Source organism: Lepisma saccharinum, chromosome 3 (assembly GCF_977018435.1).
Source record: "Lepisma saccharinum chromosome 3, izLepSacc3.1, whole genome shotgun sequence".
Taxonomy (NCBI): domain Eukaryota; kingdom Metazoa; phylum Arthropoda; class Insecta; order Zygentoma; family Lepismatidae; genus Lepisma; species Lepisma saccharinum.
In genome coordinates this window covers 76,116,542-76,132,502 of record NC_139231.1, presented here as the reverse complement: position 1 = coordinate 76,132,502, position 15,961 = coordinate 76,116,542, and the positions used below count along the sequence as shown (strand labels likewise).

The following is a 15,961-nucleotide window of genomic DNA, read 5'->3' as shown; positions in this document are numbered from 1 at the left end:
CGGGAGAAGCGTGGCGGGCGGCACTGACGGAGATGCCGACATTTGCGGCCTGTAATGCCCGCTTATTTTTATGGACATATGCAGACATTTATATAAATATTGCAAAACGAGCACTAACCTGTGTTATAAGGGTACGGTTTTAATTTTAGTAGCTTAGTGGCTGTATGTGCCGATGATTTTGACACGCCCACCTCTTGTGAAACACGGCGTAGAGGTTTGTTTGGAGAACGTTCTAACGCTGCCCAATATCATCGAGTTTTGCTTCGGTTAGAATCCGTCGTTTTTGCTTAGGTGTTTTAAAATTTAACGATCCAGTTTCTCGTAATTTAAGGACAAGATGTCTAACCGTATCTCTATGTGGAGTTGAAACGCCTGGGAATTTCTGTACAAATTGCCTACACACGTCTCGACACGAGTCTGTTTTCATGTACGTGTCATACATAAAATCTTTGTTCTTGCGGCTGGAATTACAGATGATAAATTATAACACAGGTTAGTGCTCGTTTTGCAATATTTATATAAATGTCTGCATATGTCCATAAAAATAAGCGGGCATTACAGGCCGCAAATGTCGGCATCTCCGTCAGCGCCGCCCGCCACGCTTCTCCCGATCTCTCGGCTGCAGATGGAAATGAACGCACGGTAGTAATATGTAACAAGTTAAAATTACATATATTTCACTTAAAATCTGGCCAAAATTGTAAGTTTCAGTTATACACAAATAAATACAATGTACTCATATATGATGATCCAAAATAGGATTAGGAACAACATCAGTTTTGCACATACAGCTGAGAGTCGATTAATACCTTATTCAAGCTTGACTAACACATTTCTCAGCCTTACTAAGTTTTTGATTTGTTAATATGTTATGCTGATGTTTTGTTGGTGGTAAGTTATTTACATGTGGCATCATTTAAATCATGTTTATGTAGTGACAGGAAATATATTGTGTAATTAGGGTTAACATTAAACTTATTGCTATGGAAAGGTTTCCATTGTTCAGCTCTACAACCTACAACCAAAGTAGAAGGTACTTTAGCTTTCTCTGGTAAAAAAGACAAACATTGTTATGCTTGAAACCAGTAATTTATTAATGTTTCTTGGCAGGCACTGATTATGAACACTAACACAGGACAAGATAAAATACAGACAGGTGGGTCATATATTCATAAGATGAATATTGTGTGGAACTTCATTAGTTACTGCATACTATGTTTCCTCATTTGTAGGCTCTGCTTCATCTCCTGTAGCCTGATCGGTAGCAGTATCTTCTTTATTATCTGGAGGCTCTTTAGTCTGATCGTCAGCTTTTATGGATCCCATTTCCGATTCTTCAGTCTCATCTGGTATTTCATCAAAATCTTCAAAGAGTGCCATCGTTTCTTCTTCAGCTTCTTCCTCCTCTTCTACCTCTTCCGGTTCTGCTTCTTCTACTTCTGGTTCTGCCATGTCTTCAGCTTCCATTTCTTCTTCTTCTTGTCTCTTCCTTTCTTCAGCCAATCTTGCTTCTTCCTCCAGTCTTTCTTGTTCTAGTTTCCTAGCTAGTTCTTCAGCTTTCTTCATTTCATACTCTTCCTCTGTGAGGAACAGTTTCGTTTCCAAATCCTTTAGTTCTTCATACCATTCTATGGTTGCTCTCCTTATTTCACCTGCTTCACTTCTCAATTCTTCCGGAATTAGAATCTCTGGCACTTTACTTATCGGTTCCATGTATTGCTTCAGATTTTCCCACTTGTTGTAATACTCGGTGACACTCAGATCTTTATGATAATACCTGCATTTGTACGCTTCTTCATCCTTTCTATGCTTGAACAGAAAGGACAGCGACTCTTCAAACACTTGGAACTGTGTATATATCCTTTTCCCAAAGCAAGTAAACCTAATAAATATGTTTATTATTCCTACCATACTGTTTTCATCATTGAACAAAGTTATGTTTTTCTTCATCCTGTCAGATGATGACATGTTGGTTATGTTTTTTTCTGAAAAGCTCAACACAGTCAAAACAAAGTCTGCAATGCATACTTGGGCTAATCCGACAAGGCGAACACCAAAATTTTTGAACTTCCTATAAACGCATACAAGCAAATTACATTTTGTCTTGTCTTGCATTATCTGTTCAAGATCGTCTGGCACCATGGGAAATAATATCGATCGACCATTTTTCAAAGGCAATTCAAGTTCAATTGCATTTGTGAACTGCGAATATTTCCAGAAGTCTCGCTGTGCAAGTTCCAATGGTGGGAAATCCAAGAATGAGACAGTCACACGAATCGGAGGTGGATGGGGTATATTGTGGACATACGTTTCTGGAATCTTTTCTGTATTAATTACAATCTTGTCAACAACAAATTCAAGCAAAAATAATTCTTCCTTCTCCTGTTTTCGTTTAAAGGCTTTTTGATCAAAAATCTCTGATTCCACTGGTGAAGTATCCAAGGATTCGAAAGTAGTTTCAATTTCTACTTCATCAATTTTATCTTCATCTTCTCCATCTATCCTAATCGTTCCCTTTGTCTTTCTTTCTGCAATCGATTCTGTATCATTTTCCCCTTCCTCGGTTTCATCTTCCAGCTGGTTCTCTATATCCTTCCTTTCATCATCTGGCTCACTTTCTTGTTTTGGATTTTTTAAGTCAGTGCCTTCATCAGTATCTAATTCTTCACCTAATGCAGATTTCTCTTCATTTTCCATAACTTGAATATCTCGATAAAGAAATCTTTACTTAAAAAGTAATTTGCCTTTCTCAGAAATGGCCTCTCAATTTAAAAATAACAATAAAACGTACCATATTACTTGGATGTTGAAAAGTCAGGTAGGAAATGACTAATATTTCTAAAAAAATTTACCAAACACTTTCATAATTTGAAAAAGTTGTTCTTTCCCGAATGATAATCTTTATCAAAAATCCCCATACAAGAATTTAACTCAACCCAACAAAATTTTATTGGATACAGCTTTACATATGGTTGTTTATGCCCAGCTTACATAACTGCCTTTGGCTAGCATCAAGATATACTTATAAAGGTTTAATAATAACTTCCTCGAGTAGATTGATTTGCTGCCACAATGATGTCGTTCTGTACAGCAGTTACATTAGAATTAGAATTAGAAATTCTTTATTCACGGGCGAAGTTCAGCCTGTGACTGCTCTACCACTTAACCTGCAAAATAAACAAACAAAATACAATTACTACTATAACATAAAAATTCCATTACATTTTCACTTCTAAATATTTCTGTAATTAACACACTAAAGAGATAAAAATAATTTTACTCATTCACACACATCAAAGTAATTAAGAATTATAATGAATGAATTATAATTATGCATTCAGTAATTAACACTCTAGAAAGATAAAGACAATTTTACTCATTCTCACACATCAAAGTAAATATAAATTATAATGAATTAATTGTAATTATGCATTCAGTAGCTAACACTAAAAAGATAAAGACAATTTTACTCATTCACACACATCCAAGTAATTATAAATTCTAATGAATGAATTATATTATGCATTCAGTAATTAGCACTCTAAAAAGATAAAGACAATTTTACTCATTCACACACATCAAAATGCTCATCTAGGGTTCAAATCTGCTCATTTTTTGTTTTGATTTCAACGTAAGCATGCTGAATATAGTCATGTGTACTGAGGCTCTGTTGCTCATGTAGAAGTACTTTTGTTACTGCCCTTTTCAAGCTGTTGTATGTCGCACACGAGGTAGAATATGGTGGCAGCACATTCCAACAATATGCAGAAGCAGCTTTGAAGGATGACAGGAATGTGGATTTTGAGAATCTCTCCAGATGAAGTTTCTTAGAGTGTCGAGTCTTGTAGTTGTGTATGCCGTGTCTAAATTGGAGGCTGTCGTATAAGTATGTCGGTGTTTTTGTTTGCAGAATTTTGATTATTGTGCAGGCCAGATGTAGTTTTCTGCGTCGTGTCATATTCAGCCAATTAACGTCATTTAAGTAAGGCAGTATGTGATCCCTTCGTTTCAAGCTAAATGCAAAATGTATACTAGAATTCTGTACTTTTGTGCAATTTTAGCATTGTTTTTTTGTTAAATTAACACCATAAACAACGTCACAGTAATCGAAAATGGGAAGAACTAGAACTTGCATAAGACCCAATTTAACATCAATCGAAAGTAAGTGCGATGATTTATGGAGTGATCTAAGTATACCATAAGCTTTTGAACTCTGAGACGTTACGTGGTTTTGCCACTCACGTTTCTGATAAAATATCACACCTAAGTTCTTAACAGTTGTGCAGTGTGGGGCCCTCACATCATTACTATTAATTGATAACCCATTTATTTTAATTTTATTTAAGGCAGCGCTAGAACCAATTAATGTAAAGCAGCATTTACAGGAGTTAATTACAAGACAATTACGTTTACACCATTTATAAATAGCATCAAGGTCACGGTTCAGGAGACCAATTGCTGCTGGTTTTGCATTTTTGGGGTCTAATGGCATCATCAGCTGCGTGTCATCTGCATAACAATGAGGTACACTGTGTCGTACATGTAGGGGTAGGTCGGCGGTGAAGAGGGAATATAGAAAACTACCTACAGAGCATTCCCTGACATTCGCTACGAGACTCGGCGGCAAGCTGCCCGGCATCAGCGCTTGTCTTTCCCGGTGAACGGGTCAGCGACAGTCGCTAGACTCGGCTATTAAAATTACAGTTTTCATATTGTGTACTAACCTTGACTACAGAAGGCGTTGAAAATGATGTCCCTCTGCTGCAACACATTCCTGGCATCTCCGAAGGAAATTGGAATTTACACGTGCAAGTTCGTCTACTGTAATTCTCCCGATTTTTCGTACAATACTCTCTTTTAACTCACGGATGGTGTGCGGATTGTCTTTGTATACTTTATTTCCCCATTTTTCTTTCAACTTTTATTCAGAACTGACCCTGTTACTCTAAACCTTTTACGAGGTTTAATATAAGCGACTGTAGCGGACCCGTTCACCGGGAAAGACAAAAGACAAGACAAGTTGTAAGGAAGCGTCCGCACTCTTCGAGGATGAGATCAGTTTCTTGGTTAGAGGGACTGGCGCTGTCAATATAGTGGGTGTTTAACAGATGCGGATCATTTAAAAAGTGTGGGACACTCAGCTCCAGTTCCGTAAATACCACATTTCTTTATCTCTTCCCACATTAATTTTGAATCATGGACGTTTCTATTGATGTGGAACGAGAGGTAGGCTTTCTTCTCCTTATAACCGACGTGGTGAAATTCTAGTTTCACTTCCATAAAGTTTCTCGCAATAAAAAACCAAGTGAACGAAAAATAACCCATTAAATGCATTTTTTAAATTTGTTGTGAAATTAACACGTGACACTTAAATGCAGTGGCATCTGTGGCTTATTCCTCCATGTTATCTGGTTTATCACTGGTAAATCAACTTTTTTATATAGTTGTACAAATTGCCAGAAATTTGAAGTTGTCAGACTTTTGTTTTTGTTTTACTTGCACACCTGAATTGGGGTTTTATTTCTATTACATCTAATTAATATGTAATTAATAAATAAATGCGCTGACCAACAGTCACATAACAGACTTACACACAAGGGAAGAGTACAAGATGAAATTGTTGAATCCACAACCGTCTATCTTCGCTGGAATGTAGATAAAACAAAATAAATTCCACAGTGACTTTCACACGTCTTCCCAAGATCTCCGCAATCAGCCAGGAAACAGCCCAGCATGATAGTAATGCTGGTTTTAAAAGGTCCTCCTTTCTTACCGAACGAGTTTGAGAGCACGAATTGGAAAGGAATGATTTATTTTCCATTGGTAGATAAGGTTTAGCATAGTTCTGGGGTAAAAGTGACAAAAAGTGGAGGGACAACTGCTCCCTCCATGCTTCCACTGCAGGAACTCCTTGATTACAAAACAACCTACCACTATGTCATCAGGGAAGCAAACATGGTTTCGTACAGCAGATTGAAAAACAGCAAAAATACAATCTATTTATTTCCAACTGTAATTTGTAATTTATTCTCGTTCTGTGGACTACATTGTTCATATTTCTATCTACAGTAGTGTATAATACGTCATCTTTTTACATATAACATATTTCAGTATGATTACAGTACACATATATTCACTTGATTACACATATGGGATGCAGCAGAATAATAGTTGCAAATACGTATATATTACATACCCTTTATTACATATATGAGATGCAGATTAGCATATTAAAGTTAAATACATGTTGATATTATATCAAGTTTATTACATACCTGTATATGTGTGACTCAGAGTAAGCAGTTTTAGAAATAGTGTGGAAATTCTTCTACTGTAGATGCTTCTAAGAGATTGTTTATATTATATTTTTGAATAGTTTAAGATATCTTTCCTCCTTTATTTCACATGGAAGTTTATTGTATAGTCAGTGTGGTATTTAAGAAATTTCCAGAGGGGGTAAATTCTACCGACTGTCTAGAGACAGCATGAGATAATGCTTATATATTGTTGCGTGACCCGATATAATATATATGATATAATATAATATATAATATGTATGTAATATGTATATTACACATGTATATTTATATATATATATATATATTATATGATTGGTTGATTTGGTGTTTTAAGTCCACTTTTATGCACAGTAAGGCTAATCGGGACTAGACCTACAGTTTTAAAGTGGGAACCTAACCACTATGTGCCTCCACCGGGTATCGAACCAGGGACCCCTTGATTACAAGGTGACAATTTTAATTGGTAAATGGGGCCACTCCACACTTCGTTTTATGTCACTGAACTTTTTCTAAAAAAAGCTTTGAACAAATCATATTTTTAATAATTGATGAAAAATTGCCGATGTAAATTCGTATCTTGACAGAAAGAAATGGCCAAATCCACTTTATGATCAGAACAGCTAATCGGGACTTTGCCTACAGTTTTTAAAGTGAGATTTTGACACCCACCGCCAGAAATCTATCCTGAGACCTAACTTTTAAGGATCTGAATCAAACTTGGGCATAACTTTTGGGGGGAGGCAGAATCAAAAAGTTTTCTACCACATAAAAATAGCGCCCAAGACTACTTTGTTAAATTACTGTTACATTTGCGAAATGATAAAAATTACTCATTAACTTGCTTCTCAGGACCCAGGAGCTTAACACAAGTTCTATTAGCTTGTTAATTCTGAAAATTTGTTAGGTGGGCAATGAAGGTTAACGTAACTACATCACTAGATACATGAAGCCATCCATGGCCACGTAATTTTACATTTGTTAAATCTTTCATGGGCAACAAACAAAGAAACTCAACACTTTACTACTACATCCTTCATGTGTAGATGCAAATTTTCACAACCGATCCTTTGATCAACACAGCCTTCACTGCCACCAGCTTTATCAGATTTCGTTCACTTTGAAGGCAGATTCCTAATTTAGCAGAGTCTGGAACTCATAATGCTCACTTTCCCCACTAACATTCTAGCTTCACAAAGAAATCTAGCTCATTATTAAAAAAAAAAAAAAAAAGCACACTGTTCTTTAAAAAAATGAATTCTTAAAGGGCTATCGCGCTTGCTTCAAAAATTCCATGTAGGCTATCTTCGTGTACTGTTCTACTCAGTGACGGCGATTAGGTGGGACAGTTGCCCCACCCCCCAACTTTTGCTCCTGCACTATGCTAAATCTTACCTACAAAGGGAAATGTACTGTCTTTGCCCCTCCCCATTTTTGGGACCGAATCGCCGCCACTGGTTCAACTCATACAAATAGAGACGTTCTAAAGTGACAAGTTCGAGTCACGTGACAACCATATTGTAACTTTCACATGCATTTTCCTGCCAATTCCGTGGACAAAGATAAGAAAAGAGGGGAAGTGATCTTCAACCCTGGCGACTTGTTTGACAGTTCCAGGAACAGAGCAGCACTTGGGGCCACATCTGTGTTCGGAAAATGGAGCTTCCCGTTGTCTGACAGAAAATGTTGCAATTGAATGGCAAAGTAGGAAAAAGTAACTAAATTGTCAATAATTTCTTGTTTCCCCCCAAACACCATCCCCCCCAGTGATAAGATTTACAAAGCAGAGGGGGACATAAGTATCCAGAGAGGGGGAATTCCCCCCTCCACCCCCCCTACAAATACCACACTGTGTATAGTATTATTCCAGTGTTGTTGGCACTCCTTTTGTATAGGTTTAGTCTACGGTTCTCTATATGTATGTTTGCCTTTGCTCTTGTGTTATGATTATGTATATTATTATTTTTATTGAAGATTTTGATATTGTGCTTGACAAATAGGAGGCGATTCTGATATATATAGTGATGGTATGGTACTGTGAACATTGAAAGTTTGCTGAACAAATTTTTACAAGATGTATGTGGATGCTCATGGACCATAGTTCTGATTTTTTTTCTGTTTCCCCATAGCAATATGCCATACCTTAGCCTAGATTCTAAACTTGCATAATAGAATATTGTATGGACAATTTATTCTGCAGACACAGAGGGTAACACAAAACAACTAACGAATAAATAGGAGTATTAATAAAGAGAAATTTGCTAGAGAACGAAGTGGGATAGTTCAATTACGTTGGGAATAATTAACCCCCCCCTCCCTATTTGCTTGAAATTTTCGCTTGAAAATACTTCATTTTCCTTTAATTGCATGATAATGTTTAATATCGGCGATAAGATTCCTTTCTTTACACTAAATTTCTAATGGAGAGTATTTGGATGGGGGCAACTGCCCTCTCTTGCACACCTGTCACCTGTGTCATCGAGTTTACTGACCTATGTGAAGTGCGGCTTGTTGGCGGTAACTCAGCGGGTTTCGCGAATCGCGACCCCTTGAAGATTGAAAAAACGTTCATGCTCAGTGCTCACTAATTCCGGTAAGAAGTAATGGAAAACAAAATATTAAAATTTATTTTTGAATTAAATGAAATTATTTGGCCCATCGTTAGCCGAGCCATACGAAAAATAACTTATAAACGCATCTTTTGCTCCCCACCACGGAAATCTTTATAACACCATTACGCCTTGTTTCCATGATGTGAAAAACTCAATATGCTGACCAAGGCAGAAATTTATTTTATTATAAAACATAAACTAAACGTAACGTTTCAACCTTCTAGCAAGGTCTTCTTCAGACTCTGCACGAAGTACAAATGTAACAAGGTACAAAAAGGGACGATATATATTCCTATACACAAAAATTACTCCCCTCCAGACTATTAGAAAGTTGTTCTGGAAACATTCTAGCAGGTGGCTTTCCCTTGTCAACGGTACTTTCACCTGAAAGGCGATAGCTAAATATTTCCTTTCATCTGGAATGTGGTTGGACTCTTTATCTCACGCTCTTTTTCCTTCATTCTTCTTCCTTCTTCTCTCCTCTTTCTCTCTTGTCCTTTCCACTCTTTCTAACACCTTCTTCCATTCTTTGTTTATCTTCAGTCCCCCATTCCAGTTCATTGTGTCTTCTTCATCTTTCTTCTCTATTACCTTCTTGGCCTCCTTCCATTTTCTCACTAGTATTCTCTTCCCCCTTCCTATCTGCTTAGCCTCATCCCACTCTATGTCATGTTCTGTTTCTCTCGTGTGTTTAAATATCGCATTTCTCTCTCTCTTAAGTCGTACATCATCCCTATGTTGTTTCAATCTGTCTTTCAGCCTCTTTTTCGTTTCTCCTATGTACACACTCTGGCATTCTTTACATTTCACTTCGTAAATAATCCTTTCCTCTTCCTCTTCTCTGTTTTCCTTTTTCTTGTTTGAATTCTTCGCTATTCTTAGGATGCTTCTCCCTCCCTTCCTGTACGTTTTAATGCCCGCTTTCCTAAGCACTTTGCATATCTTTTCTGTGGTCTCCCCCATACTCCTTATTCCAAACCACCTCTCTTTTTCTTTCTCTTCATCTTTTTCTTTCTCTTCCAATTCTTCCCTGCCACTTTTCTTCCTTCTTCTGTTTATGTCCAGTCTATCCTCCTCCTCGTAGCCATTCTTTTCCATCTGTTTCCATAGGCTATTTATTTTGCCTTCTTTTTCACATTCTTTCGTGTATATTTTCTCGATTCTGTCCTCCATATTCTTTATAAAATTTATTTTTGTCACCTCACTTACATCACTTCTTTTGTGGCAGAATGAATACCCCTGATGCACACTTCTGATGCCAAGCGGTTTCAATTTCTTGTCCTCTCTTCCTTTTCATCAATATATTTAGGTAGCTTATCTTGTCATCTTCTTCTATTTCGAGTTCCAACAATATCCCTCTTTCTTCATCTTGTATTTCTTTGGCAAATATGTCAAGTTGCCTCTTCGTTCCCTTCCATATGCCAAAACAATCATCCACATATCTGCAAAACAGAATCGTGTTGTTTCGTACCTTGTTACATTTGTACTTGGTGCAGAGCCTGAAGAAGACCTTGCTAGAAGGTTGAAACGTTACGTTTAGTTTATGTTTTATGATAAAAATAAATTTCTGCCTTGGTCAGGAAATCTTTAGTAAAAGGCGAAAGATTTATAAGGAAAGCTAGAGTTTAGAATGTACACCGTTGAACTTTCTTTAAAGGATATTTGGCATTGCTGCAAGACCTTTAGAAAAGGAAACTCTGACTAGAGGATGGATGCAAAGTGTCTTGCAACTATGCAATTTTTAAATATAAACTAAATGAACATAATATTTATTTTCATATAACAACTTCACTTGTTTTATTTTGTGTTAAGAAAATGTATAATGAAAGTACACATCTTCTTCTCCTTCGTTCACTGCCACCTAGTGACAAGTTTTTAAAGTTCAATTTTTCGTGTTATATTTTATAATGTTTACCAAAAAAATCTTCATTACTCAGACTGATTGATTCAGGTTCCAAATAGAAGTAAATTACATAATTTTGGAATTTTTATTTTTCGGATTGGCATAGCGAGGTTTCTAGTGCACTCCGCAGGTAAAATGTGCGAGACCCCATGTGAAAAAATAATTGTCGACTATCGAGGATATTGTCGTCATAACGTAACATAAACAATGATGACACCAAAAGGGAGGATGGTCGTACAATAACTAACCATTGGCTCAGCGTGGGGACACAGGGGCACGTAACACCCAAAAGCAATGACAATTATGAAAAGGATTGACATATTGTTATCCCAACGAACAAAAGTTCGAGTACCATAAAATAGAATCCTTCAACAACATTATTTTCCAGACACCAGACTGTCATCGTAGAATACAAAGAAAAAGTTTATTTAATAGGCAAATGGATACTGGATCTATTTGAAACTGAAATGTGCCGCCAATCCGAGATATCTTGATTATTATACGTAAATAATTTTAATATATGAACAGCTTTAATATACAACAGCAGACAGGTACGTAGCCAAAGGGAGGGCTCGGAGGACTGAAGCTCCCCCCGAAATCTTACAAATATCTATTTTAAATTGCGTATATTGGTAATTAAAATTTTATTCCTTAGCCGGATTAAACATCTTGTGTAATAGGTTGTAATATACTGAGGAAATCATCTTGAGGAATTCTGCCATTCTCCCCCCCCCCCTCACACACACTTTTTCGCCTTTAGATGGCGGCTGCTGATAAGGGATGAAACCCTCGAAATAAAATTCTGGCTACGTTCCTGACAGCAGAAGCAGTGACGGAGATACTAGCTTTAAGCCGCCCTGCAGAAACGATTAAGGGGCCCTGTATAAATCGAGTCTCATAACTATTCCCTGCACTGCAGTTTGTTTTGCCCCTCGCTATAGAACTGATTAAAGGACCCAGTCTCGCAGTTCTTCCCTGCAGTTCTTTTTGTTCACTAGATTTTTGCACAAAAAGTAATAATCTAGCAACACCATTAATATGTAAGAAAAGTCGAATAAGTGGAATACTATTGACAATAAAACAGTAATAATAACAACAACAACAATAATATGGTTACATTTCACTTACATTCTACAAAACACGCTAAAACATGGGTCTCAAGAGTCTACCTCGGATCCTACTTGCTATAATCTTGCACCACAATAGACATTGTACTCATATTAAATAGAGTAAGCAGATCATTTTGCAAAACCACTTGGAACCTCAACCGGGTATCAAACCCGAGATTGCAAGGCGACGTTACCACTACGCGAACGCGCAGGCCCAGCAAGTATCTTGACTTTGGTAATACATGAAAGTGTCCTACACTGCTGATGACGCACTCTTGGTGCATTGTTAGAATTGTATTATTATTTTATCAAATAGAATAGTCAACAAAAAAATAGAAACCCCTGAGTAATGACCGATTTCTCTAGAGTATCATCAATGTTTCGTACTAAATTTGATAGTTTTATAGAAGGGAATTTTGTTTGCTTTTTGCAATATAGAAAATGTTCCTTAATGATTGTGGTACCAAACCAACTATACTCTGTCCCGGGCATCTCTGGAACAAGCGAACGAAAACAAATCTCTACGCAAATAGTGAGGCGATTGATTGATTGATTTGCTTTATTTTACTTCGCTTCTTGTGCCACTCTTGGCTATTTTGCGAAGATGGGGATGAGTCATGATATGATGAAATTGATGAATGGACACCACAAATATCCATGTCCAGACCAGGATTCGAACCCGGGACCCCTGGCGTCGTAGCGCGATGTGATAACCACTCCGAAATAGTGAGGCGAGACGGCTCAACCAATGAACACGTGAGAGGGAACGGGATTGTGTTGGGGGGAGCGACTGCAGTTACCAGCCTTCACAGCAGCTGTGCTGTTTCGCTCTGCCCACTCGTTTCCCTCCTCCCCTCTCTGCCGCTAAGCGCAGCCTTGCTCCACATATTCCGGGGATAGAGTATATGTAAGGGGCTCCTATATCTCCCCACATGAACCTAGGAAAAAGTATTTAAAGTCCTTGCCTTGACTAATTCTCACCCAACAGGTTGGTTTGATTTGATTTGATTTGATTTAGTTTATTTTACTTCGCGTTTTGTGCCTCTTGGCTAATTTGCGAAGATGGGGATGAGTGATGAAATGATGAAATTGATGAATGGACATTCACAAACAACCAAGCCCGACCGGGATTCGAACCCGGGACCCTTGGCGTCGCAGCGCGATGTGCTAACCACTCGGCCACAGGGTCGGGCCCAACACGTTGGTAAGTGCCGGTCTTTGATCCGAGTTGATACCTTCCTGGATATGAGGCCTGCTCGAAAAGGTGTTTAAAGTCCCCAATTCAACCGCCCATCCATGCACCCTTGTGACCGCCACTGAGCAGAAGTCAACAAAATATCGTCTTCTTTCCTAAGCATCAAGGGTTTTTTGCAACTAATATCAATTCTGCTAGACACAGGGTTGCTACAATTTGTTTGCCAAAACTTTAGATTGTGTGCTTGTAACAGAACGCCTTTTCTATATACAAAAAACACAAGTGTAATACGAGCACAAGAAAATAAGTAGAATATAATTTAAGAGAGACTGTCTATCGGAATTTATTTTACGGTAACTTTTTGCTACTTGTAGTTGTCTTTAAAATAGGGTTGTTGTTGTCATACACCACCAACGACGTTCACGTCGTGTAAAGCAGTGCTTCTCAAACCTTTTTAAGTCCGGGACCTACCTTGAAGGATGTTACACTTCATGGGACCCATAAGCGTGGGCCCCGGCAGAATTACTTGTATAGGTGTGCACCCAGTTTATAATCACATTTTTGATAACATCTAGTGCTTTGAGAAGCCCTCTTTTACGCTTGCTTAAACAAATTACACATACTTCATTCTAGAAAAGTAAATAGGTAATTTAAAAGACTAATTTACTCTAGTCTAACATCTAACTAAACACACATGCTGACATTGAGAGATGCCGGTGAAATGCAATGGTAAAGCGCAAAGAACAGAAATGTAGAGTTTAGACTACGTACAACACGGGTTGAATTAAAATTGTTAAAACAATATATCTTAGTAATTTAAATATAATAGGTCGAGAAACGATGTTGTAGAGGTAATCAAGCCACTTCTCTTAGGAACGGTTTGTTCTTGTAGCCCTCGTTTTGATGCTACAAGCCATCAAAAGATGACATTTTCTATCACTAATATGCAATCTTATAGATAGCATCGTGGTTGGCAATGGCATGTATTTTTACCGTCGGATAAGATTCTATAAGTGATAGAGTGCTATGGAAACAATAATCATTCCAGCTGGCTGAGGCGATGCCAGGTTAAAGTTAATGATATTAAACCTTTTCCTTCAGATGATATATCGCTGCACACACATATTCCGTATCGTATTTGATGCGTTTGCTTAAAGGAAAGAATTCGTAACATTTGTACGAGATATTTATACTTCACAGGATGCATAATCTATCCCGTATCGTACCACAAATTTTGTCGCTTTCCAACAGAAATAACAAACGTCAGCGGCAACCGTGAATCTTTGTAACGCGGTTGTATACACATGAAGGATGGAAAATGTAGGTTTCTTGAGAATTTTGAAAATCGTAGCATCCAAATGAACCCAACAAAAAGTCACTATATGCTCAAATAGGTTAATCGGGACTGGGTCTACAGTTTAAAATGGAATCTATGACACTATGAGCAATGCATACTTCAACCGGTTATCGAACCCGGAACCCCTTGATTTACAAGGCAGGAGTTTTAGTACTACACCATTGGGGAAGCCTGAAATGAGCAGACGTCATAAAGGAAAGTTGTTCATCTTCATGTTCTCTATGCCCTCTGAAAATTCATCGGTGATGTATGCCAACGATTCTGTGGACGAGACGCACGTGGGAGAAGCGCACAAAGGGAATTCGGTGGGTCAGGTCGTGGGTTACTCTTCTGTACAAGCAACTTTTATATCACTATATTACTATACATACCTAACCTAACCTTCAGTCAAGGCCACGAAGTCAGGTGCGCTTCGGCCACGGCACGCCCCCCTCCCATCCACAACAGGCAGGAGATGAACGTGTGCCCCGAATATGTTTCCCCCTGCCTCTGCCTCCTTACTTACTTTTTATTGGTAGCTATAGCGACATGAATGGAAGTAACTTCTCGAAAGTTTTCAGTAAATGGCTGGAAGACGAAATTACAGGTACATTTTACAGAGTTAAGGAAATTACTTTTAAAAAATAACTGTGTTACAGTTACAGTTACTCATTTGAGAAAGTTACTCGATTCCACTTGTCGTTACTTTTACATTTACTTCATTCTAGGTAAGTTACAAATCGTCGTGGATGTCCTGAAGGGGTCCATGTGGGGCCACGACTCCCGTGTTGCAAAACGAATGTCGACCTAAAAGGAGTAGTTTTGAAGTGGTAACGATATTATGGGGGAAAATATGCTTCATTTGCCCCTCCTGGAAATAATACCATTGATGCAACATTAATTTTTTCTTTAGTTTTAGTGAATGATGAAAAAATGTCACATTCGGGCAAGTAACAGTAAATAATTTGTTCTTGTTTTCTCATTGATTGATTTGGTTCATTTTACCTCGCTTTAGCCTAATTGCGAAGATGAGGTTGAATGATGAGACGAAGGGCCACTCACAAAGTACACCTATATCCAGGCCGAGATTCGAACCCGGGTCCCCTGGCGTCGTAGCGAGGTGTGCTAAACTACTCCGTTAAGGAGGCCGGCTTGTTACTAATGGTGATTTTGGTAATTATTATATAACTGCACCTATATCAACAGCAAAGGAAACAGTGATTCAATAACAACATTTCTTGAATTTTAGTGATAAACAAATGTGATCCTCTAAACCCCCTCAAGTAAGTAAGTTTCTTGTACGGCTAGGGTTAAACATAGTAATATTTTGTTTCGAAGGGCTCAAGATGCGTAGCCCCCATTTAAATATGACATTGCACTCTGAGAAGACTTGTCCATTTTAGGCGAAGGGAGGAGAACGTTAATGCACACGACAGTGACGTTGATAAGAAAAGCCCAGTTTTTTTAATTCTGCTCTTCGGAATGCGACCTAGCTTTGACCACGGCAATT

At 38.0% G+C, this 15,961-nt stretch overlaps 1 long non-coding RNA gene across 1 annotated transcript in view; it reads right to left on the bottom strand.

Moving 5' to 3' along the window:
• LOC145985166 (uncharacterized) overlaps positions 1 to 15,961 on the bottom strand; it is a 252,061-nt gene that overhangs the window by 5,250 nt on the left and 230,850 nt on the right. The window lies entirely within an intron of this gene.